This window comes from Pseudorca crassidens, chromosome 14, assembly GCF_039906515.1.
Source record: "Pseudorca crassidens isolate mPseCra1 chromosome 14, mPseCra1.hap1, whole genome shotgun sequence".
In the NCBI taxonomy this organism is placed as follows: Eukaryota; Metazoa; Chordata; class Mammalia; order Artiodactyla; family Delphinidae; genus Pseudorca; species Pseudorca crassidens.
In genome coordinates, this window is record NC_090309.1 from 26,872,698 (window position 1) to 26,899,016 (window position 26,319).

Below are 26,319 nucleotides of genomic sequence, written 5' to 3' on the forward strand. Positions count from 1 at the left end.
CTGAATTAAAGTTTGGGAAAAGGAGCAGGTTTCTTCAGGAGAATTAATGAGTGCTAAGAAAACACATCGAAACCAAATTGTATGGATAAGGTTTTCTCGTATAGAATTGCTGGCATAGCAACCAAGTGAGGACAACTCGAAATCCCCATAAGAATGACAAATAAATTATGAAGAATTCAGAATATGTGCTATGAAGGTATTTTGAAAAAGTTATAAATCTATAAACAGACATGAAAAAGTCTCTAAATCTTACCATCAAATAGAAAGCAAAATCCAAAACAATACAGAATATTAGTCCAATGTTTATATTTCCATCAATTTGAATAGTTTACATTTAACAAATTTCATGAATTAAACGTATAGACAAAACATTCATATTATTTTTATTTTAAATTTTGTTTTGTTGAACACTGGTTAGTTTGAGCATTTCATTGTATTTATCACATTTTTTACATTTGCTTTCCTGAATTTCTTCTTCCTGGCATTTATTCAATATAATATTTACCTTTCTTTTTTAATGAAATCTTTGCCCCTATATTGATTATTTTGCATTGCAGAAGTTATTTCTCTATTTTGAGATTTGTTTAAACTTTTTGAAGCTTTTGGTGTTTAACCAAATCATTATGTCTGCTTTTACTGTGTAGCTCAGAGTTTGTTATCTCCTGTATTATTTCAGTAATTTTATGCTCTATATATTTAAGTCCTTATTCCATCTGAATTTTATTTTGATTTGTATCTTAAAATCTATATAAGGAGACCAACCATCTGCTAACTAAAATGTACATATGTATTTTACATTATCATATCATGATATTTGTGCCCTACAGAAATCTCTGAATAAAGCATACTACTGTAATTGAGGGGACGGGCGGGGGGACAGCGTGTCCTTAAAGAGAATAACTTACCATCAAGAGAAGAGTAGGTCCTTCGAGAGAAAACAGAAACCTAACAGAAAATGTTAACTTGCTGGACAAGAGAAAACACGTTTCAAGTTTCTCCTTAACCACTATTCTACAGAATGCCAAGCACTTGAGAGTATTCACTTTTGACAGTAGGGGATAGAGTGTATTAAATAATTTTGATACTCACTAGCTGATCCCATGAAGATGGGCTGCTGCTTCGGTTGCTTTGGAAAACCATAAATATCTATTTAAAACTCAGTTTGTGAACATCTGTGGTTAAGTTAACCAAATATTTTATCAACGTTTCTTCATGCATTCTCAGTTCCATGAGGTGAAAACGTGCTTCATTTTTCCCCCCTCAGTCCACCATTCCCCAGAGGAAAGTTCTCCTTCGTTTGCAGCAGATCAAATGTTGGGCAATTATCAGCTTCATCTTGACTTGTGTCTTCAGAAGTGTTGAAAGGAATCTGAAACTAGTAACTGATAAATAACTATGTCACTTTCTGGATTAAAAAAAATCTTGTAATTTGTAAAAGTGACTGTTTCATGAAGTTACAATTTTCTGTAGATTGGATTTTATTTTCCACCTTCTTTCACTTAACTATTGTCTCATCACACCTAGTTTCTATTATTTTCTTCTGAATTCTGAGAAAAATTGAGTATGTATGTATGCCGAGTATGTATTTCATTGCATTGATTTTCTAAGGAACATAACTTGCTGCTTACTGCTATCACAATGATTTTAAATTTGATAATTCTGTTTTTAATCAGGAATAATAATTTCTTTTTAATCTCTAGAATAATAAAGAGGCAATGATAGCTTTGAATCAGGTCGAAAATGGAGTGGTGGCTAGACTCTGGGTTTCTGGGGTTCTAGGTATGTCCCAACCACATCTGGGGCTTCCCATGTCTAGAGGTGCCTCAAGCAAGGAGGGCTTAGCTCACACTTGGAAGGCCCCTATTTACTTTGTCACGTTCCCCAGGGTGGGAGTCAGCTTGCTGAACGCCTTCCCGTTTGCACCAGAGAAAACATAAGAACCCAAGTTTTTGTCTATCCCCATCTCTGCGTCAGGTCCAAGCCCTTTTCCTAGATATATGGTAACCATTCTTTATTCCATAACCCTCATTTGAAGCCACTTCTGACCTGCAATGAAGATGAATAAAGAAAACCTGGACCATTGTTCTACATCATGGACCACAGCTCACATTTGGACTATTCTTGCACATGGACCAGTAAAATGTATAGGACCTTAAGCCCATGTTCTTTATTTGCATCAAATGATGACCAGTAGACTGATTTTCCATCACTTTTCTTGTAGCAGGAGATGACTTAAATAAATAACTTAGGTAAAAAAAGAAAAGGAGAGAAAAAAAGGTAAAGTTAAGAGGAAGACCATGTATCACTCCCCCTTTTCTTGTTGCCCTAGATTCCAACCTTCCAAGCAAGGAATCATAACATTTATATATATATATATACACACACACACACATATATATAACATATACATGCACATATATATACACACGTTATTTATGTTTTGTGCAAATAAACATTCTGCACACTATATAAAAGACAAAAATTGATCAGTTACAATTAAAGTTCCCACTACTCAGCACTGTGCAAAGAGAAAATTGGAAAAATCAGTTCGAGATTAGTTCTCATTCTGATGCAATGGTCTCAGCAGAGGTGGATGTAGAGGAAGTGTAAGGTGGCAGGTCTTCTATGATGAATGGCTTATTAGAGGAGAGTATGAATTGGTAATAAAAAACATGGGATTTCAATTCACAATACTGATATAATTTGTGAGGTGAAAATAGCTAAGAATTTTTCAAAAATAATGACAGACACCAAACCATAGATCAAGGACTCAGAGGAGTCCAAGTGGGATAAATAATAAAAAAACTTTCACCTGGCATGTTGTGTTCAAACTACAGAAAATCAAAGAAAAAGTCTTGAAACACACACACAGAAAAACAACACCTTACCTATGAAGAAAGAAGTATAAGATTTATAGCAGACTTCTTGTCATCAACAATGCAAGCAAAAAGAGAGTGGAGAGAAGTATTTAAAGTGTTGAAATAAAGGAATCACCAAGCTAGAATTCTGTATTAAGGAAAATTGTTCCTCAAAAATGAAGGAGAAATAAAGACTTTCTCAAATGAACAAAACTGAGGAATTTTTCACCAGTAGATCTGCCTTTCAAAAAATGTTTAAAGAAGTTTAATTTTTTTAAAGCTTAGAGAAAGAAAATGATGCAGGTTAGAAACTGAGATCTACATAAAGAAATGAAGGGCATTAGAGAGGGAACACATAAAGGTAAAATAAACCCTTTTATTTTTCTTTTTCTTGATTTAATATAAGTGTTCAAACTAACAACAGCAATAATATACTGGATGAGTATAGCTTATTGATAAGTGAAATGAGTGACATCAATGTTAGAAGGGATGAATACGAAATATTTTAAGGTACCTACACACTCATAAAATAATATAGACCTATTTAGAAGTGGACTTGTAAATACATGTTGTCAATACATGTTGCCATCCTTAGGGCAACCAATAAAATCATTTTTTAAAAAGAAGTATAACTGATTTATTAAGAAATGAGAGAAAACAGAATCATATAAAATGCCCAATTAAACCAGATAAGGCAGAAAAGGGTAGAATATTAAAAAATAAGAAATAAGAAGTGCAATGAATAGAGAACAGTACAGAAAGGGGAGAGATTAATCCAACTATACACATAATCACTTTAAATGTTAATGGATTAAATGCAACTATAAAAATTAAAAACAGAAAATGACAGAGGGGATTAAAAAACAACTGACTATATGTTGTCTGCAAGAAACCCACTTTAAAAAGAAAGACATAGATTATAAGTAAAGTGATGAAGAAAACTATACCACACTAACACTAATGAAGGGAAAGCTGGAGTAGCTATATTAATGTCAGGCAAAGCAGACTTCAAACAAGGAAAATTATCAGGGATAGAGAGAGGCATTACATAACGATAAGGGGGTCAATTTTCTAAGAAGACTTAATCCTTAATGTGTATGTGCATAACAGCAAAGTACCAAAATAAGTGAGGCAAAAACAGATAGAATGGCAAGATGAAATAAACAGCTCTATTATTATAGTTGGAGACCTCAACAGACCTCTATCAGTAATTGACAGATTCTGCTTACAGAAAATCAGTGAGCATACAGTTGAACTGAACCACCATCATTATCAACTGTATCTAATTGACATTTATAAAGTACTTATCCAACAGCAGAAGATTACAGTCATCCCTTGGTATCTGAGGGGGATTGGTCCAGGAGCCCCTGCATATACCAAAATCTGCTGATGCTCAAGTCCCTCATATAAAATGTAGTAGTAAAATGAATGGAAATTTCAATCCAAGTTGATTGAATCCACAGATGCAAAACCCAAGAATTTGAAGGGCTAATTAAAATCACAATAAATACATTAAACGTAAGATTTAATTTAGCTAAATAGACGATTATTATTATTTATTTATGACATACCCAATTTAACAGGACATAGAAAGTCTGAAGTATAAGTGACAGAAAGAATCTAAGGGGAGAATACTGATCAAAAAGAAATGGATTTAGTTATAATAATATCAGAAAAAGAAGTCAAAAATACTATCAGGGATTAAAAGATATTTACTATGATCAAATGTATGAATCATTAAGAAGACCTAGTAACTCCAGCTTCTCAAGCTTCTATAAATATAGCAACTCAGTCTTCACAAGGGAAAATTGAAAATCCACAAACTGGGAAATGTTCTCACACTTCTTTCACTTAATGCTATGTCAAAAAATATTTATAGATATAGATAGGTAGATGACAGATAGATGGATGAATGGATGTGTGTGTGTGTGTGCACGTGCACATGCATATGTGTATCTTATAAGAGTCTTGAATCAGCAACTGAATTATTGAATCTGACACTGACCTGGGGTAACATTCAGACACTTCAAAAACATCTAGATAAGTGGTCTGAGGTATCAATAACATCTATTAAACAGAAATGATACCCTCTCAAGTTGTTAGCATGAGAGATATGGATGTCAGGTGATAAACTGAGTTCTGACCCAAGCCCAACTCACAGTGTGCTCACCGGTTCATAATGAAATTTGTGGATATTTGTCCCGTTCCTGATATATAAGTGGAAAAAACACAGTTAGTGATAGAACACCCCTTGTCTTGCTTTTCAAATTTGTGTAGGAAAGCCAAATGAAACTGAACTGAACTCGTCTCCCATTCCAACAAGCTTGAAATCAACAGCAATACTGCATTTCTGGAATTATTGAAGAGATGTGTATTACTGTCAAAGATATGAAAAATGTAGTAGTCGTGATTCCTAGATATCCCCATTTAATTTGCTTACATGGCTTTAGCACAACAGTGATGGATCATGGCACATAAACATGGACTCCTGTATATTTAACAGGTGGCAGCCTGATTTTGAATTGCAACTGCTATGTCTACATATGATACCCTGACTAAAAAAGCTTATCATAGACATTACCATTGGAGATTTAGGTGTGCATCTATTGGTTTGGAAAATAATAAATAAGTAAATTTTCAATCTCCATTAAGTGTGTGTGTGTCTACGTGTGTGTGTTTATATGGTAAGGACCAAGGACGATAGTTCCATCTTCACGGTTTTATATAAGTATTATATCAACTCTCTTGCTTTCTACATAATACTGTATATAGGGCATTTATGATCTCAATAATCCATAGAAGTTACCAGTAATTTGCTATATTGATTACATCAGAGTGCTCATTTAACCCCTTTGGGCCCCCACGGGAGTGGAGGAAGACTGGACAGAGAGGGAGAAGGGGCCATTGAAGGTACAGTATTTACCATGGGATTTAACTCCTCAAAGGCCTCCCAGTAGCTTCAGATCTGCTCAAGAATCCTTCATGTCCTCCTGGTTTGCAGTGAGTGGCTCACAGCTTCAAGGCCTCCTCTGCCAGATGGAGAACTATTTCAAACATCCTTCCTCTATTTTGTACTGTAGCAATGCAGACAGGAGACCTGACCCCATTTTCAGGTTCTAAAGAGAAATTCTAAGTACCTGAAAGACTGAGGAACATGGTGGCTTTTATTTAAGATGTGGAGACAGAGAGCACATACCTGGACTTGGGCCTACAGCAGCACCAAATTGCACCAAGAGTTCCCTTTATTTTCTCTCGCATCTCTGTTCCTCCTTTTCTCTCTGTTGGATTAGCCACGGGGGCTCCAAGTTCTTCATTGTGTGGTCCTGGTACCAAGATTCTCCTGGGAATTATAGAGATATTCACCTTCTACATCGAGCACTTCTTATTTTTTCCCCAGCAACATAAGTCATCCTTAAGAGGGGTCAGGGTGCTAGCTCTTAAATATATTTTAGTCATCCCTTTGTACATTAAATTCTCTTTCTTGGAGACTGCTCCTGACATGGTGTTCACCGTGCTCTCAGCCGGCCTCCTGAAGTTCTGCCCTGCCTTCCCCACCAGGTACAGTTCAGGAGCTGCCTACCTCAGGGTGATAGGTTATCTTCTAGTTGCTTTATTCTTCTCCGTTTTACATTTAGAGAGTATAATTGGAATACATAAACTTCTCTGTGACCACAGCTTTATTTGCAACCCACAGGTTTTGTTATGGCATTTTCATTATCATTCAATTAATAAAATTCTAATTCCCATTGCGACTTTATCTTTGACCTACATAATGATCAGAAGTATGTTTTTAATATCCAACTATTTGGTAAAATATTGGTTATATAGGTTTAAATTTCTTGCTTATTCAGAGCCTTGTTTTATAACCAGAATATAGTCAATTTTATAAATGTGCCATGTGCACCTAAAAATTTCTGCATAATATATATATTCCATCATTGTTGGTGCAGTGTTTTATGTAAATTTAGGCCAAAGTTTTTAATGATGGTATTCAGATCTTCTATAATCTGCTGATTTGTTGTTGTGGTTCTATGTTCCTGATCTAGGTAATTCAGATTTTTCTATTTCTACTTAGATTTTTGGAATTTCCCTTCATATATTGCATTGAAGTTTAGACTTATAATATATTCCTTGTAAAGTAACAGTGGGTTTTATTATCCTGCCTTATCGCCAGTGATACTTTTTGCTTTCAAATCTATGTTAACATTAAAAAATCTTCTTCAATTTTACTTATTGTTGTTATGACATAATTTTTGAATCCTTTCATTTTCAATCTGACTCTTGTCTCTCGTAGGTGGCATAGAATTAGGTTTTGGGTTTGTTTCAATAATCCTTGTCCTTTAATTTCAGTATTTACAGTTAATGTATTTTCTTATAGACCGTTTACTCCTTGTTTACTATTTGTCCCACCTTGTTACGTTCCTTTTGCTCTTCTTTCTTCCTTTGAGATTTCTTCAAATTCCATTTTCCCTTGTATTAGCTTATTTTTACATAAGTAGCAGTTACACGTGTACCATGACTTATTAGCTCTTTTACTGCTTCTCAAGCAATGCTGAGATCTTAAATTTCTTTTACTACTTTTTCCTCTTCCATTTGTTTTAATGCATTCTAATTTTTGATATATTTTATTATTACTCTTGTGTGCTGTTAGATTTTACTTAGGTTTATCCACTTATTTATCCTTTCTGTTATACATAATTCTTTATAAAGTCCTTATTTTCATCTGTGATAATCTTCCTTCTGCCTGCAGGTCTCCCTTTAGAATTTAATTCAGTCAGTTCTGATGAGAACATATTTTCTAAATTTTGTTTGTCTGCAAATTTCCTTATTTCATCTTTCCTTCCAAACAACATTTTCTCTGCCTCTAGAATTCCCAATGGGCAGTTCTTTTCTTTAGCACTTAAAAATGTTATTCCATTATTTTCTAGTATCCAGTCAGTTTCGCTGAGAAGTAAGCTGTAATCTTAATCCTATTGTTCCTTTGAAAGTAATCTCTCTCATTTTCCTCGGGCTGCTTTTAAGATGTCATGTTTTTCTTTGCTGTTCATGAATTGTACTGTGGTGATCTTAGGTGTGGTTTTCTTTGTATTTGTTCTTGTTGCTTTTTTTTTTTTTAGTGCTTATTGAATTTAAGGCTCCATATATTCTTTTTAGTTTTAGAGAACTCTCAGCTGTTAATATTTCTGAAATATTGTTTTCATCCCAATCTCTCTCCTTTTTTCTTTGGACTCCAGTTTACACATATGATAAAAATGTTTACTGTGGCCCATATGTCTCAAATGCGCTTTTGTGTACTTTTTATTCTTTTCGTTTCCCATGCTTTAGTCTTAATATTGTTACTACTCTATCTTCCAGTTCACTTACCTCTCTTTACCTGTGTCCAATCCACTACCGAGTTTTAAATTTCGTATATTTTTAATTCTATCAGTTCAACTTCAATCAGTTTATAGTTTCTAGTTGTCAAGTTAAATTCTTCACCTTGTCATCTATTTTCTTGAACTTGATAATATTTACCGAAATATGTATGAACTTGAACGTTTGGGTCATCTATGATTCTGATTCTTTTTTGTTTTTTATTCTAATTCTCCTTTTCTTGGTAGTCTCGGTGGTTCTTCAGTGAATACCAGACTTGGGATATGACAAGTTGTAGAGAATCTGAATGACATTACAGTTGTCCTTTGAACAACCTGGGTTTGAACTGCACAGATCCACTTATGCATGGATTTTTTTTCAATAAGTAATACAGTACTACACGATCTGTGGTTGGTTGAATCCTCAGATTCAGAACCACAGATAAGAAGGGCCAACCATAAAGTTATATGTGGACTTTTGACTGCACAGGGAGTCAGCGTCTCTAACCCCTACATTGTTCCAGGGTCAACTGTATTTTCTTGAGGAGAGAATTTCCTATTCTTAGGTAGGGAACAGAGGGGAAGATCACCTCAGTCACTGGACCAACTTCATACTCATTTTCCTTCTTTATAAGGTTCAATGTAGATGTTGCATCAACCTTCCTAACACAGAGACACACACACACACATATGTAGAGACTTCCAGTGTCCTAATTCATATCATTAGTTTTCCATTGGGCCACAAATCTTTCATAGGTTCTGAACCCCAATTTTGTCTCTTCAGCATTATGAGCCAACTAAGTCTTTGCTTTGACTTCAGTTAGCTTTTGTTTGACTTCTTAGCATCTTGTCTTGTCTACCTTTTATACATGGAAAATACTGCAAGGGAACACTGTTGCTGAATCCAGCTCCGTTCTCTGAATCTTTACTCTCTCTGTGATTTTGGTCCTTAAAATTCTAGCTGCCTTGTTATTTCTCAATTCCAACTCTGGTTTCCTTAGTCCTATGACATTGTCCTAAGATCTACTGGCTTTTCTACCTCTTAGGAGCCACATTTGGTTTCTCAGACTTTTGCTCTTCATCAGTAGTTTCTAAATGACTGGGCTAGAAACGCATGTGCAGAATATTGTTCTCACTTCAGTGAGTTTCTTTCTCTATTTTACTTTTCTAGGTCATGGCTACCTCAGTAGCTTTCTAACACTCACAGTCAAATGTTTCTTATGATTTATCTGGCCTTTCTAGTTCTGGGGTAAACATTTTCATACCTTCCAATCCAATTTAAGTAATGTATTGTTTTTACAGTGCATTAGTGGAAATTAAATGGTAAATTCAGTCAGTCATTTCATACATCAAAAAGGAAAATCAGTCAACACAACTGTCTGACTGAAATGAATGAAGAAAACAATTCAAGGTAAACAACTGTCCCAGTAGACTTGTATAAATACAGTAGTGGTGTCAGGTGCAGAATTAATCTTTCCTCACCCTTAACTGCAGAACACTCTGCCAGCCAATTCAGTCACTCAAATGATACTGAATTATAATATTACAGTTTCATTTACTCTCAGTTACTGGTGACTGCCCTTCCTTCTCCTTCATCTGTCCATCAGTGGAGAATGTCAGAGCAGGAGAATAGTAATATTGGCATATTGTAATGCACTGTCTTGAATTCTACAGCTTCAAAATTCTTGGGCTAACTCAATGATCTTAAAGAGCCTGGTGCAGAAAGGATATGTGAATTAAATCCCAGACCACTGGCTGACCCTTCCAGCACTGACATCCCTTATTCCTGGTTCTAATATATCACAGAATACTCAAGAGGAAAGTTTTGAGTGGTCAGCAGAAATATGGCTCCAAAGCAGGCAGATGGAAAAGAAATGTTGTCATCTGTGAACCACTTGAAAGTTGACTTGTCTTTTACTCATAAACCAGATTCAGTGTGAATTCTGTTCTGCTAACTGTTAGAGAATCTGTTGGAGGAGTGTGGGCAATTCTTTTGAATTTTTTACTATCTAACTTTTTGGTTTTTTAACATCTTTATTGGAGTATAATTGCTTTACAATGCTGTGTTAGTTTCTGCTTTATAACAAAGTGAATCAGCTATACATATACATATATCCCCATATCTCTTCCCTCTTGCGTCTCCCTCCCTCCCACCCTCCCTACCCCACCCCTCTAGGTGGTCACAGAGCACGGAGCTGATCTCCCTGTGCTATGTGGCTGCTTCCCACTAGTATCTATTGTACATTTGGTAGTGTATATATGTCCAAGCCACTCTGTCACTTCATCCCAGCTTACCCTTCCCCCTCCCCGTGTCCTCAAGTCCATTCTCTATGTCTGCGTCTTTATTCCTGTCCTGCCCCTAGGTTCTTCAGAACAATTTTTTTTTTTAGATTCCATATATCTGCGTTAGCGTATGGTATTTGTTTTTCTCTTTCTGACTTATTTCACTCTGTATGACAGTCTCTAGGCCCATCCACCTCACTGCAAATAACTCAATTTCATTTCTTTTTATGGCTGAGTAATATTCCATTGTATATATGTGCCACATCTTCTTCATCATTCATCTGTCGATGGACACTTAGGTTGCTTCCATGTCCTGGCGATTGTAAATAGTGCTGCAGTGAACATGGTGGTACATGTCTCTTTTCGAATTATGGTTTTTTTAGGGTATATGCCCAGTAGTAGGATTGCTGGGTCGTATGGTAGTTTTATTTTTAGTTTTTTAGGGAACCTCCATACTGTACTCCATAGTGGCTGTATCAATGTATATTCCCACCAACAGTGCAAGAGGGTTCCCTTTTCTCCACACCCTCTCCAGCATTTATTGTTTGTAGATTTTTTAATGATGGCTATTCTGACTGGTCACACAAAAAACTCTGGCATGGTGTTCACCATCTAGCTAATCCTAACATGCAGACATTTATGAGAGTAAAGTCAGGTCTTTGCCAGAGTGGGTTGCGTATTTGGGCAACTGGGTCAGATCAAGAAGGGCAAATGTAGGCTGCCAGAGTAAATAAGGAGAGGAAAAACAAAAAGAGCGAGACATATCATTCATCAGTGATTTCCCCCCCGATATTCTTAGCCTCCACCTATCTCCATCTTACTGGTAACACAGGAAATAGACTGAAGAATCAGGTAAAAGGTCTCTACAGAAACTGAGGTAATATAGAAAATAAAAAAATGAAACATAAAATTGTAAATTTTCTTCCTAGGGATAATTGAGATGATACTTCAATAATAACATAAGATCAGGTGAAGTCTAAAGAAATTTTAGAAAACCCGGATAAAGTAAGAAGACATCTCTTCGCCAGCATCCGAATGTTAGAGAGACACCGAGACATGTGGGCCAAGTTCTGGAGAGAAGGGAAACACAGACGCAAGCTTGACATTTGGTGCAGCTTTTCTCCTTGGGGCATTTGCTGATTCAACTCATACAACCTAGGAGCTGAAAAGCCAAGGAGTTCAAAAGACTCTAACCACAGAAGCCAAACGGCAAGAGCTCAAGCTAAAGGCAACAACTAATGGAATGACAAGCTACACGTATCCTTAGTCTCACAGGGCTGGGGGAACCATTACATTTAAAGCCTAACAAATACAAGGGTAGTTGGGAATAGGGAGAATCTAAACGTTCACATGGTAATCCCAAAGGGCAACACCCGTAGAGGAAGGACAAGACAGAAATAGAGCAACCTTCACACAGAGTGAAAAACGGCTTTGAATGAGCTCAAACTGAGAATGGACTAAGGTTTCCAGTCCCTATAGTAACTGTCTGCCATGGGCAAAAGGAAATCTTTTCAAGAGAACGATAACAACATCCTGAATGTGGAGGTATCTTTATAGTTTCCTAAAATAAGTTAAGCCCAATTTTAATATAAAAATAATTGGACATACCAGGAAAAAGACTAAATGATCAAAAGCTCAAAAAGAAAAAAAACAGAAAGAAGGAAAAAAGAAAATATAAATAGACACAGGAGGACAAGAGTTAGTAGGCCTTGGTTAAAAAACAAAACAACTACGATTAAACAAAGAAAACAGACACATGGCAAATAAGCCTATGAAAAGTTGCTACACATTCCATGTCATCAGGGAATTTTAAATTAGAAAAATAATGACATACCACTACACACCTATTCAAATGTCTAAAATCCAAATACTGAAATACCATAGTTGTTGACGATGCAGAACAACTGGAATTCTCATTTGTTGCTAGGAGGATACTTGGCAGTTTCTTACAAAACTAAACATACTTTTACCATACAGTGATCTAGTAATCATGCTATTTGGTATTTACCCATAGGAACTGAAAAGTTACATCCACATAAAAACCTGCACATGGATGTTTATAACAGTTTCTTTCATAATTGCCAAAACTTGAAATCAACCAAGATGTTTGTCAATAGGTGAATGGATAAACGAACTATGGTATATCGGTACAAAGGAATAGCATTCAGCAATAAAGAGAAAAGGCTATGTAGCCATGAGAAGACATGGAAGAAGCTTAAATGCGTCTTGCTAAGTGAAAAAAAGCCAATCTGCAAAGGCTACATGCATATTATATGATTGCAGCTATATGAAATTTAGGAAAAGGCAAAAGTGTGGAGACAGTCAAAAGATCAGTGGTTGCCAGAGGTTGTGGGGAGGGAGAAAAGGATGGGTGAAGCCCGGAATTTTAAAGGCAGAGAAACTCCTGTGTATGGTTCTGTAATGGTGGATACAGGCTATTGCACATTTGTCAAAAATCATATAATGTACAAAACAAAGAGTGAAGTCTAAAGTAAACCATGGACATTAGTTAGTAATAATGTGTCAATATTGGTTCATTAACTATTAACAAATGTATTACGCTAATGTAAGATATTAATAATAGGGGAAACTGGGTAGAGAGGTAAGGAGGTATGAGAACTCTGTCCTTTCTGCTTAATTTTTCTCTAAACCAGAAACGGCTCCAAAATAGTCTGTTAATTTAAAAAACAAATCTAGACCTGCATACAAAACTTGCACGTAAATCCAACCACAGCAGCATTATTCATAAGCGCCCCAAAGTGGAAATACCCCAAATGGCCATTTACTGTGAATGGATAGATGAAACATAGTAATATCTAGACCATGGAATATTATTCAGCCATAAAGAGAAATCAAGTACTGATGCATGCTACAACATGGATGAACCTTGAAAACATGCTAAGTAATTGTATGATTCCATTTGTATGCAATGTCCAGTCTAGACAAATCTGTAGAGACAAAGTATATCAGTGGCTGCCTAGGGTTTGGAGAAATGGGGGAGTGAGTGACCTATAATGGATTCTTTTTCTTTTGGGGGGTGGATGAAAGTTCTAAAATTGATTGTGGTGGTAGATGCATAACACATTAAATTGTACACTTTAAATAATATGGAAAGTAAATTATATCTCAATGAAACTATTATTTAAAATTATGATTAATGTATTAAAAAAGGACAACATGTACAATTTAAGCAAAACTTGTCTGTGAAATGCAACCAAAAGAAACTTCTAGAATTAAAAATGCTGAAATTAAGCACTCAGAAGATCGGTTGAACAGTACTTTAGTCAAACAAAAGAAAGGATTACAAATGTCAATTAAAAAATAACTACACTAAAATGTGGAAGGAAAATGATGGAAAACAGAGAAATAAGTACTTAAGACATATAGAGTATATATAAAACACTGTGTCTAGCCAGCCCCAAGTCACACAGCCTAGGGAGGAGACACACAGCCTACCTGAATCACAAGGACTTCTCCAAAGGAAAAATGAGGTTCTGATGCCAGAAGTGGATGGAATGAATTGCAAAGAAAAAGAACAATGGTAAAGTATAATCTAGATATACATCGGTAAATACATAGGTTCCCTGGGGTTGTGATCTGATAGAAACAATAAAAAAAAAAAAGATAAGACTCATAGTAGAGGCTGCTAGATTCTGCTGAGGACAATGTCCAGGGAGGGAAGAGTTGATTTATTTCATTATTTTTTTAGAGTCCACATATAAGTGACATCACGCACTATTTGTCTTTGTCTTATTTCACTTAGCATAGTGTCCTCCAGTTTTATCCATGTTGACTTAAATGATAGGATTCTTCTTTTTTAAGGTTGAATAATATTCCATTCTGTGTGTGTGTGTGTGTGTGTGTGTGTGTGTGTGTATATATATATATACCATATTTCCTTTATCCATTAATCTACTATGGACACTTAGGTTGTTTCCATACCTTGGCTCTTGTGAATAATGCTACAATGAACATGGGAGTACAGATATCTCTTCTAATAATGATGATGTTTCCTTTGGATATATACTCAGAAGTGGGAGTGAGGAAGAACTTATGACACAAATCGACCATGTGTAAAAGACGTTGTAGGAATGAAAAAGTCTGAACACCTAGGCAGAGTGTGGAGTATTTGGAAAGGTCATTGTTCAAGGTCATACATAGTTTAAAATTATGACATTTCAGTGAGCCTGTGTGCATGAAGGCTTGCTTATATTTTGGGATTTGAATATAGTGCAAAGAAGTGTTGCTAAATTTTCGATCAACATCAAAAACAGGGTGGAAATGTTTTTTCTTTTATTATGAAACTGCAGGAAAGGCAATCCTAGAATTCTAGGCCCACTAGAATCTTCCCTGATGATAGTGCTAATTTAGGAGAAGAAGAAGGATCCAAGGCCATAGAACAATTTTGAAAGCAAAATAAGACTGCTGAGTCTTCACCCAGTGTATGAGATTAAGTTTTAATGGCATATGATAAAGTGGCCATGACACAGCCGGCAGAGCTCGTTGAGTTGTTGAAAATGGCTCTTGAAGCTACAGGAAATGAACAGTAGACATAGAAAAAGAACAAGGTAAATCCCAAAGAGTGGAAGGACAAAATTAATCAAGAGAAAAGTCAAAAATAGAGAAGAAAAGCAGTAAACTTGACAAATAAAACCAAAAGCTTGTTCTTTAGAAAGACCAATAAAATAAGCAATATTTGGCAAATATGATAGTGATGGGACTAGCTATAAAACAGAGAGTTTTTTTTTTAATTACAAAAGAATACCATGGTAGCTTTATACCAACACATTTGAAAATCTGGACAAAATGGCTGATTATTGATTAGTTATGCGCAGCCATTATTTACTCTTGTTTTGAGTAGGGAATACAAGTAGCTTTATGAAAATACAATATAATCAAAGATACACACCTTAGAAAGACATCAGTTATTTTCCAATGTATTAAAAAATCAGAAGAGTCCTAATACAAAAATCAGATATGGAAAATTTATCCAAAAGTAACTAGAAGCACATTTCTTTTAAGTTCTTAAGTTCTACCTTATATTAGCAAATAGATTCCAGCAACGTATTTTTTAAAAGTCATTATGATCAAGAGGGATTTATCACCATAAAGCAGATTTTTTCCTAATTGGGATTCGGGCAGATGAGCTATGGGACTTTTCAAATCTCCAAAAATAATGACAAGAATAGTGACAGAAAAATAGGAGGCTGCAAGCAAAAATATTCAGGAAATGAGGAGAAATGAATGAGATTTAATAGATGATTATGACAGCCAGGATAGTACAGTTCGTTGGCACATACTTCATACAAGCTGAGGCTTTGGTTTTTTGTTGTTGTTTTGTTTTTGTTTTTTTTTAATTAGGAGAAATGTCTTAGAAGCAGCACTGGGGTGGGGGGAAGAGAATGACAATCTAGTCTCTAAGCTCTACAACAGAGAGTTGTCCTTCTCTGAGGAGACAGTAAGGAAAGCTGTGTCCTCAGGGGAAGTCAGTTTTTTGTTTTTTTTTTTTTTTTTGGCGGTACGCGGGCTTCTCACTGTTGTGGCCTCTCCCTTTGCGGAGCACAGGCTCCGGATGCGCAGGCTCAGCGGCCACGGCTCACGGGCCCAGCGGCTCCGCGGCACGTGGGATCTTCCCGGACCAGGGCACGAACCCGTGTCCCCTGCATCGGCAGGCGGACTCTCAATCACTGCGCCACCAGGGAAGGCCGGAAATCAGTTTTTTATTCAAGTCAGAAGATAAAGGAAACATTAAAGGAAAATACTGAAGATTGGGAATTTTGGTAATGACAGACTATATATTCTAAAGGATACACAGAAACTATTTGGGGAGTGAGGGATTGGAAAGAGACGGGAGATTAGATCAGATCAAGAGATGTAAGAGGTTATGGTGATAAAAATTAGTATTTAAATATCTTGAATGCTTGGACTTTGGGTAGTTACAGAGTAAAATGGGAATAAAAGCATGATGAGATTAATCCTGCTGGTCTTCTGGGGGAAGGTAAGTGGTGAAAACAGATATGGAGACACGCTGACTGCACTGGTGGGGAGTACTGGTTATACACCATACTGGTGGGCTTTCAAAACGCTAAATGGAGGTGGGGTCCTGGCTAGGGAAGGGGAAGTCTATATCGACTTGGACAACAGAATTTGGGGGGGTGGCGATTTATTAAATCCAAGAGAGTAAAATATATCAAAAACAGTGGCGGTCGGGAATCAGATAATGGGAAGAAGTTGGGGAGAGAGGAGGAATTGATTGGGGGTGGGCTGTCCCTGAGTCATTACCTGGTGGTGAGCACTCCTTAAAAGACAGAGCTGGGGAGTAGAGGTTTACCTAATGCAGTGCTGGAATTAATTAGTTGAGGTAAAATATGTTTAGGAACATAGGAGTCTATCACTCACAAGTGTGGAAAAAAATTTCATCTCCCAGTAGAGACACTGCATTTTACACTTGCCATCAGGAAGATGAGTGTTGATGGGGGTCTGTATGATCATGGGCTGATGATCCATAACACATATAGTCATAAAGATAAATGGGTTCTAAGTGGATCTGGTGATAGATTCTATTCACACTGCTGGTACTTCTTATTAAAATGACTACAAACTCATTCCAGGGATGTATGTTCTTTGCAATTAAAGATGAAAACCAGGCCCCTTAATGAGCCCGTATAGGGTAATACATTGTCTAGTATTAGCATCATGCTATTGCCACTTTTCAGGAAGCACTGTTCGCTAGAGTCTTTTCGTAATTTTACAGATAATCATGAAGTGTAATGTAATCATGGGAAAGCATTTACAGGAAAACTTCATTTATTTGGCATGACTGGGAAATAAATGTTCCTACCTTATTATTTTAGATAACTCAAACATCCCCCTGGAGAATCCAAAATTTAAAGAAAAAAAATCTGTTCTCAATGAACTTCTTTTACAATTTGTTGTTTCTTTAAATACGGTAAAAGAACATAATTTAATCCTTTCTTGACTACTTAGACTAAGCAGGCTAGGGTCATATCTGAAAGCTAGGTAGCCAAGGCCAAGATATTTAACTTCTCTCAACTTTCCTTTTCTCTTCTGTAAAGTCAATACCAATTTTATAGGGTCATTATGAGAATTTAATGAGATAATGCAAAGAGAGCTTAGCTCCATTTCTGTCACACAGAACACAATCAAGCGTACCTATGATTATCAGTAGCCTCATCAGATCAGCACCTTAATTAGTAACATCAAAATCTGCCTCCACTCCAATCAAATGATGGCATCAGATATGACCCTCGACAAAATGACCCTAGACTACTGAGGTTTTGAATTACAGTTCCGTGTTTTTCAGTATCTTCACTCTTTGCTGCAGTGTGTGTGCCTATATACAACTGCATTAATTTTTCTCTTCAACCACTGGATTTTCTGTTTCTAATATATTCTGGTATAACAAACTTGATACCTGAATTTACTAGGACTGTGTAGACTAAGTATAAAATTAATTTTGAATGAGAGCCAGAGGGCCTCTGTCATAAGCAAAGTCATGGATATTAGTGTATGAAATTGGTGACATCCACGTTGGTTATTGAGAAACATTTCTTGAATTCATCTCAACTTTTCAAATATTTGTCAGGCATCTGTTATATAAAGTCTAGATCACTGTCATAGCCTTTTATTTCATGATCAAATGCATTAGAGCACTTAATATGTTCAAGATGTGCTGCTGTACTAGGTATTAGGAATGCAAAAGTGATGAGCTAGGCCCTACTTTTAATTAGGGAGGCTGACCAGAATCTTCGCCATTGTAATATCTTAAGATTGGTACGGAGGATCAGGCTTAAGTTATTTTACCTAGACCTGAGTTTTCTAGGGGAAATGATATTTAACTTGGTTAAGTAAGAGTCAGACAAATAAATGAAGAGAAAGGCAGGGACACTGAAAGTGTAAAGGTCCAGAGGTAATAAAGAACTTGGAAAAGTTGATGACCTGAATAAAGCTCACTGTAGGCGATACATAAAATGGAACCGGAGGATAATACTGAGTTGTAACGCTGAGTACGTACATTAAGCAGGGACACGGATATGCAGACTGTGTAAACCATGGTAAAGATTTTGGGCTTTTTTCCAAGGATTATGAAGGGCTGTTTAAAGGTTTAATCTGTGAAGTGATATACTCAGGCTTATGCTGAGTATATCATGTTTCAAAGGTCATTTTATGTTAACCACAGATAATGGATGGAGAGTACAAGTCAAGGGATGGGGGACGGTGAGCATGCTGCCCAGTGGTCCGGCGGGGAGACTGCAGTGACCCACACTAGAGCGTGGGCAGTACAAATGGTAGGGATTTTCACGAGGGAAAAACGGTAGGACTTGAAGACCAATAGAATAAAGGGAGTGAAAGAGAGGTAGGTGTCAAGGCTGACTTTGTGTTGCCCAACTTCACAGATGGTGGTACAATTTACTGAACAAAGGAATACTGACAAGGGACCACACTTGAAAAAGAAGGTCGAGAACTGAGACTCAAAACTTGGCAAATTTGAGGTACCTTTGAAGTATATACTTATCCCCTGGGAAGGGACCAAAAGGTGCCCCAACTCTCCTCCTTCAAAGATTCATTACTATGTGTATTCCAACCTCTTATGCTGTTCCATCAGTCAAAAGTCCTGATAGTATGTCCCAGCAAGGCCACTTCTAAATTTTTACCAAGAGGAAATGAAAGTATATCATCCACACAAAGACTTGTAGACAAATATTCCTAACAGATTTAGTCATAAAAGACAAGACTGGAAACAACCCAAATGCCCATCAGGGAGTGCAAAGTTAAATTGTGGTATATTCTTGTAGTGGAATACTATTCAGCCATAAATAAGTAAGTGAATAAATGGAGTAAGCTATTGATACGTTCAACGACATGAATGAATCTCAAAATCATTATGCTGAGTAAAATAACCCAGACCAAGAAAAAAAAAAGCATAATGCCATTTTTATAAAATTCTAGAAAATGTAAACTAATATATAGTGAGTAAAGCATAGAGAGAAGAAAGAATTGCAAAGCTGCACAAGAAAACACTGGGAATTATAACATATTTGGTATTTTGATTGGGATGATGGGTTTGTGGGTCTACGCATATATTAAAACTCACAGTATTTAGTATACTTTAAATATGAACAATGTATTGTGTGTAAATTGTACCTCAATAAAGTTATTAAAAAGTCAACCCCCTGATCACCTGCTTCTAACCAGGTGAGCTCTCATTCCCTGTTCTATGTCCCATCATAACAACCTGTTTGATAATTAGCAGCATACCTGTTTGCTCCTTCTCTCCCTGTGGATTTCCAGCTGGGCGCCAAAAGAGATTAAGCCCCTTTTGTTCCATGTGTCTCTTACAAACCTAACACAGTGAATGAAAGGATGAAGCATTGGTAGTCTCACTCATGCTGGTAAATATCTGAGAATGAACACCTTTTCCTATCAAATCAGGTCCTACGAGGACAGGGCAATAGGGGATGGATCAATGGTGGATACTAGGAAAGGTGTCTGCTTACTGTGCTCTCATATGCAAGTGAGGGACAGGAGGGTAAACAGGAGAGGGAGTGAGATAGTTAGGAAACAATGCTTTAACTTGAGACACATGTAGAAACCAGTAAAGAAAAATCTACGTGGAGGTGGAACACAATACAAAAACTATCCCATTTAATTTATGCTACCTAGGAGACACCAAAGAACAATGCTTACATTTTAGGAATGGTGTTGGAAGTGCAAATCGAGAGGGAGATTTTGTGCATATGTTAGATGCAGCCGTCGGGGAACACCCATTCTGGAATGAAGCGATGTCACGTCACTTGGGGTTTCACTGTCATTCAGCTTCACTCTGAGCTCACTGCCCTCAGGAAGCTAGCAGGTTAGACGCTTTAACTGAGAAGGCAAAGCTTTGAGTCCTGGGAGATATTCCTGTAGCTGAGAGTTTAATTTTAACTAAATGGAAACGGCTCATGACATAAAAGCAAGATTGAGCCTTTATGGAACATTTTAGGATTGTACATGGCGGCAGTCCCAAGATGAAAAACCAGGGTACAAAGGTAATCTTAAAAAGATGCCTGTAGGGTCACGTAAAGCATCTGAAATGACCTACCATGGAAAATAAAATCCTAATGGGCAAATCCTTGTGCTTTATCTATACATACAAATGGAAAGTTAAATACTTATCTAGCTGTTTTTAGATATTCAGTTTTATGCAAACGATGTTATTCTTAACGGCATTTTTGTAAGGCCCTCATTGCATACCATTTTAATTAAATTTTTATTTATTTAGCCACTGTGTTCACTGCCACGGAGCTGTAAATTCTAATTTAAGATATAATTATTTCCTGATTTCAAGGATTAGCCTCTCCCTGCGCTACTTAAATAATACTTAAATAATATGATAGAAATTCTGTGATTCAACACTCAACTGAAAGACAAGAACAGTGTTTCAAGGGGGTTGGAAGCAGAGAGATCTATGTAAGCAATATGGAACAAGTAACTTTGCAAAGAAGAGATGGGCTTTGAGGCTACTCTTGAAGGATTCTTGAACTGGGGAAGTGATATAAGATAGAGAAGGGCATCCACATAGGAGAACAGGAGGAGTACAAGAGAGATACCACAGAAAGCTCTCAGGTTTCCCTCCTTGTTAAAAAAAAAAAATCTTATGGTGTCTGAGTTTGTTCAAAGTCTAAGGAAAATATTAGCATAGCAGGGCTTCTCTATAATGGTGTAATGATCGAACCTGAAATAGAAACCACCTCAGGACAGAGGGAGGGTAAAAAGGCGTCAATTTCTCATTGTCTCCCATCAACACCCACTGTAGACATAGTTCATAGATTAAAATCTTTTTTGACTGTGGACCTCAGATTGGACTGCCTGGGAATATGGTGTTCCACAGCACAGGCTAGTTTTATCTGTTTCTGGATTTATTTTTATGCTTATTTTAAACTTCTGTAGTGAGAGATACTCTAGCAGGGTACGAAATATCAAAATGGAATTCGTCTTTACTAATGGCTTTAAAGTTAATCTCGGTTAGTGATTATGAAATTATAGATATTAGTATTTCCCTACTGTGTGATGAAAGCAACCCATGCTATACCATGCATTTAAGAAATGTCACCACACAAATCCCAAGATGGTCTTCCTCCACAATTCCAATGGCCAAATCCTTCAGGAACAGAATGCCATCCTCTTCTTAAATAATAATGTTAGATATAGTACTATTTTTAGAGTTGCTTGAGGGTTTGTTTTCTTGGTTTTTTTTTTTTTTTTTCTTTTTTTTGCCGTACGCGGGCCTCTCACTGTCGTGGCCTCTCCCATTGCGGAGCACAGGCTCCGGACGCACAGGCTCAGCAGCCATGGCTCACGGGCCCAGCCGCTCCACGGCATGTGGGATCTTCCCGGACCGGGGCACGAACCCGTGTCCCCTGCATCGGCAGGCAGACTCTCAGCCACTGTGCCACCAGGGAAACCCTGTTTTTTTTTTGATGTTAACTATAACAGGCCAAGTAGGAGGCATAACCAATATGAGAGGCAGATCAACTTGCCTAGGGCCACAGATACCGCAAATAAAAGAAAATAATTTTAACACGTATTTAATATTTTATAGGTTCTAGGCAAGATTCTATGAACTTTCACATACGTTAAGATCACCGTAACAACTGTGTGAAGAGAATATTATTAGCCCAATTTTATGGATGAGGAGACCGAGGCTCAGTAAGATTAAAAGCTACAGAACACAGATATAAACTCAGGTCATCTGACCCCAATCCCAATATTCTGTGTAATCATCATGATTAAAGTAACATGTATTAGGTACTTGCTCTATGCCATCTTCTCTGCTAAGTGTTTTATATAAATCATCTCATTCCCAGCATAATGTCCCTAGAAAGGAATATCACTGGCTAACAGTCACAGATTCAGAAACAGGTTGATCAAGGTCACGCAGCTGATAAGTAACCCAGCTAGAACTTGAAATCTGAGTTTAGAACTAACACTCTTTATTAATATATTTTGCTGCCTCTTAAAGGATAGTGCAATCCTAAAAGTGAATTCAGTTACAGGTATTAGGACCTTATTCAGGCAATATCTATGTGATAAAGTGAGGGAGAAAATCCATTCTCTTGGGGAATCAGACAGCAAGCACACATTGAAATCTCATTAGAAATTAGTTACAGCAAATAATACGTTTAAATGTTTCAGTATATCATCCTCCTCCACAAAAAGGACACTTCCACTTTTGCTTAATATCCTATCCTTAATTAGCAATGACAAGAGCCTCAATTATGGATTGCTTTCTATATGTGCCTAAAGCCATGCTTAGCAATTTATATAAAATATGTCATTTAATCCTCACAACCAGACTATTAAGTCTATGATTTCTTCCTGTCAATCAAGGGAACAGTATACAAAGCTCAAAGAACTCGAACAGGTACTAACCTACCTAGTTAAGGGAAGCAGAGCAATTCTGGCCCACAAACACCTTGGAAGCTAATCATCTCTGCCTTTCACGTGGAAGCCACAGTTGTGAGATTATTCAGCAGTCACCTGGTGAGATGTAATGCATTTTATCTGATACGACTGTGGGAAATGTGCTATAAAAATAAACCCAGTGTGCCTTGCTTGTTGTGCCAAAGAAACCTCCCTGGACAGTGTGAGTGGATAAAATAGTGAAGAAATATTGCTGCCCATGATTAGAGTTAGAAGAATGGAAAAAAATGAAGCATATATTTGAGAAGGGGATAAACAGCCACAGACTTCCTTACTTTTGTCCAGAGAATGTGAGCAATTCAGCAAAGAGCTCCTAGCCTTCGTCTGTGTAAAACTATTGCTAGATGTTAACTTGCCAGGGCTGCAGGACCCAGCACCTCCTGCATGTATACCCTGTCAATGGAATGTGAGCAAAGGTAATGAATGTCACTTCTGGGATGGAGTGATTAAGAGCAGAGCCTCTACACCCTTTTCTCCTCTGTCTTCCAACTACATTCCAAAGGCTTTGAGGCCCTAGGAAATAGAGTCAGGACACAGAAGAAGCCTGGGCTCCTAATTCACTTCATGGAGAAAAGATCTCAGCAAATAAAAAATATCATGTTGGATTATGTCCTTAAAAGTACAAACTCTATTAGATAGATTTCCATCTTGGGCAGGTGAATACTCAAATACATAATAAGACTAAATAAAATATTTTTCTCCTGATATTCTGTTCATAAGACTATAATGATACTTGTCCAACTGTACAATAATTATGTGTTAACCTCTATGACTCCCCTCAAGACTGGGAGACCCTCCAAGGTAATGATAATGACTTTTTCACCTTTCCAGCTCAGCACCTAGATCAATACCAGGTATAGTATCCACAGTAACAAATATTTTGTGAATATATGAATGATGTGTAAATAGATGAATACAAGTATGAATAAATGAGTGGAGAGACTGGAGTATACAGAGAATAAAACTATTTTCATAACAAGACCACACAAATTACTTTCCATTTGACTTTAGAATGCATTTTTGAACTTATATTTAAATGTGGGTGTGTCCAAATCAATTCAAAATCATTCAAATAATAGAATTAAGTCAAACCATGAGAGGTTAAAAAAAAGAAAAGGAAAAAGCTTGTCTCTTTTGTTCTTCATCCTCAATTTCTCTCCCTAAACCTTTCTGGCTTAGGCAAAGCACCAACCTAACTTGAATTGTCCTTTTTCATTCAAAGTGTGTTACCTTCCTGCTGAGTGTCTGAAGTAAAAGATAAAGAATAAATATGTTCTCAGCTCCTGTGAGGCTGCAGGTTTAGTCTAGGTAAAGAAAGGGTAAAATAGAGAAGTTTGCCATTTTTTATATTACTTTCAAAGTTCTTCAAGGCTGTTTTAAGTCACATACCTGAATCAGAGGGTACCAAGCAGTCTGCTTAGGTATACAGTTCTGAATCTAATGTTTGTAAGTGGGACATGAGATAATGATCCCCTCAACACTTGGGGCTGCCTGGTACAGCCTGGGTTACCCAGAACCCTGCAACTATTCACATTCAGCCACAAATAGCCTCTCTAGGGTCTCCCAGGAAGGTTACCCAAGAGAGAGAGAGTCAGACAAAAGGTCAAAAGTGGTCTCGGATGGCAGACACAGTGAGAAACGCCACACCCATGGGTCCATCAAAGTTCTCTCGCCATTCAACCAGCGGGCATCAACTTGTTGGGACATTATTATTGGGACATACCTTACAAAAGCAACCACCAACTTGGAACGAAATCAGTCTCATACACATCATCAGATGATACTGCAATGAGTTTTTGTGTGCCAAAGAAAGAAGAAACTAGATTCTTTGAAAAACACTGGCTTAAAATTTTTGATCGTAAAAATGATTAAAATTTTGTCTAATGTGACGATCAAAAATAGAGAGATGTTATTAAAACATTGATTAGAAGTACAGTCACAACTTCAAGAATAAGACCTGGTAAACAAAACAAAACAAACAGAAAAACCAAAAAACACTTATGTTTGTGGAAGCAACTACAAGTTTCTCAGTAAAAATCCTGAAAAGCATTACTTGAAAATTATGTAAATTAAGTATTTGATATCTTTCCCAATACTTTATACTTTATTATGGCTTGTTATTTTAAATTTTTATTTATATTAGTTGTTTTACTTTATCATTGTTTAATATAAAGGCTATACAATTTTTACCAAGCTCCATTTAGATCCCCTCTAGTTTATTCTAGTATAGCATACAAGTATCATTTAATAAGTGTGCCATGAAGTGAAAACAGTAAGCAGTAGTACCTACCTATATAAGCAGCATATTAATATTCACAACTAGACAACGCGTTCTAGAGTCGAAGGGGGCAGAACCCGGAAGATACCCTTAGCCTACTGATTAGGTAAATATTCAATTTAAGATGATATATTCCCTAGACCACACAAAAAATAGATACCAGTGTAATCATAAGATTTGAGGTCTGTAATTTTATCTAGCAATGTAGCCCTTAAGGCAGCAATCGCTGGTGTTTCATGAATTAATTGCCTACCGTGGAGCTTTTCAACATAGAATACAAATTTAATCCCACACACCTTACTATTATAAAATTTACTTACATTTTTCATGACACATGCAGAATCTAAAGATTTATAAATATGGAGTAGATAATGCTTTCCATTTAAATTTGGCATCAAGCCATCGCTCTGAGCCCAAAATAACAATGCAGACAACGCTGGTTTAAAAAAAATCCCAGATTTACTTAATTTTGGCTGTTTGTTCCTTTGCCTAAGTGTTTGTTTTTTCTTTTTTTTTAATCTTACTCTCTAAAGCCAAGCCAAAGTTCTTTCTTCGAAGAATCAGATTTTTTGACTGATGGTGAAGCAGATGGATCACAAAATTAGGAGGTAGGACAACTGGATATTTCTGATTACAACTCTTTTACAGATTTGTTTGCTTGAGTATGGTTTTTTGCTTCTTATTTGAGCTAGAGTTTCCTCATCACTAGAATGAAGGTTTTCATTAAATATTTCTGAGTGTTCTTTTGAGCATCATGTGAATTTGTGATCCTGTCTAACTTGTTGCAGAAAAAATTTAAATGTATATAATCTTAGAAGTATTTATACTAGCTATAAATTCAAACAAAGTAGGGATTTTAAACGCTGAATTATCCTGATTTTATGCCATGCTGCCACTAATAAACAAACAGCAAGTTCCCTGATAGTGATTCTCTATTATGGGATATTGATATATTTTGGGATTTGGAGGTTGGATTGACCTCCCCCTGTTTACAAGACACAACTTTCTGATTTGCCACCTGCTACGTCTCCTATTCATCTTTTTGTAAGACTTTTTAAACATT

At 36.6% G+C, this 26,319-nt stretch overlaps 1 protein-coding gene and 1 long non-coding RNA gene across 10 annotated transcripts in view; one reads left to right on the forward strand and one right to left on the reverse strand.

Moving 5' to 3' along the window:
• The window catches only part of LOC137206086 (uncharacterized), a 47,268-nt gene extending 33,148 nt beyond the window's left edge, over window positions 1-14,120 (forward strand). Inside the window, exon 2 of the long non-coding RNA XR_010934425.1 lies at window positions 11,422-14,120. This is a non-coding gene — a long non-coding RNA (uncharacterized lncRNA). The remainder of the gene's footprint in view (window positions 1-11,421) is intronic.
• LOC137206080 (AT-rich interactive domain-containing protein 1A-like) overlaps window positions 6,055-26,319 on the reverse strand; it is a 152,474-nt gene continuing 132,209 nt past the window's right edge. For all 9 annotated transcript variants that reach the window (XM_067704686.1, XM_067704685.1, XM_067704682.1 and 6 more), the window contains one exon: window positions 6,055-6,198. The gene's annotated coding sequence lies outside the window, so the exon portion shown is untranslated. The remainder of the gene's footprint in view (window positions 6,199-26,319) is intronic.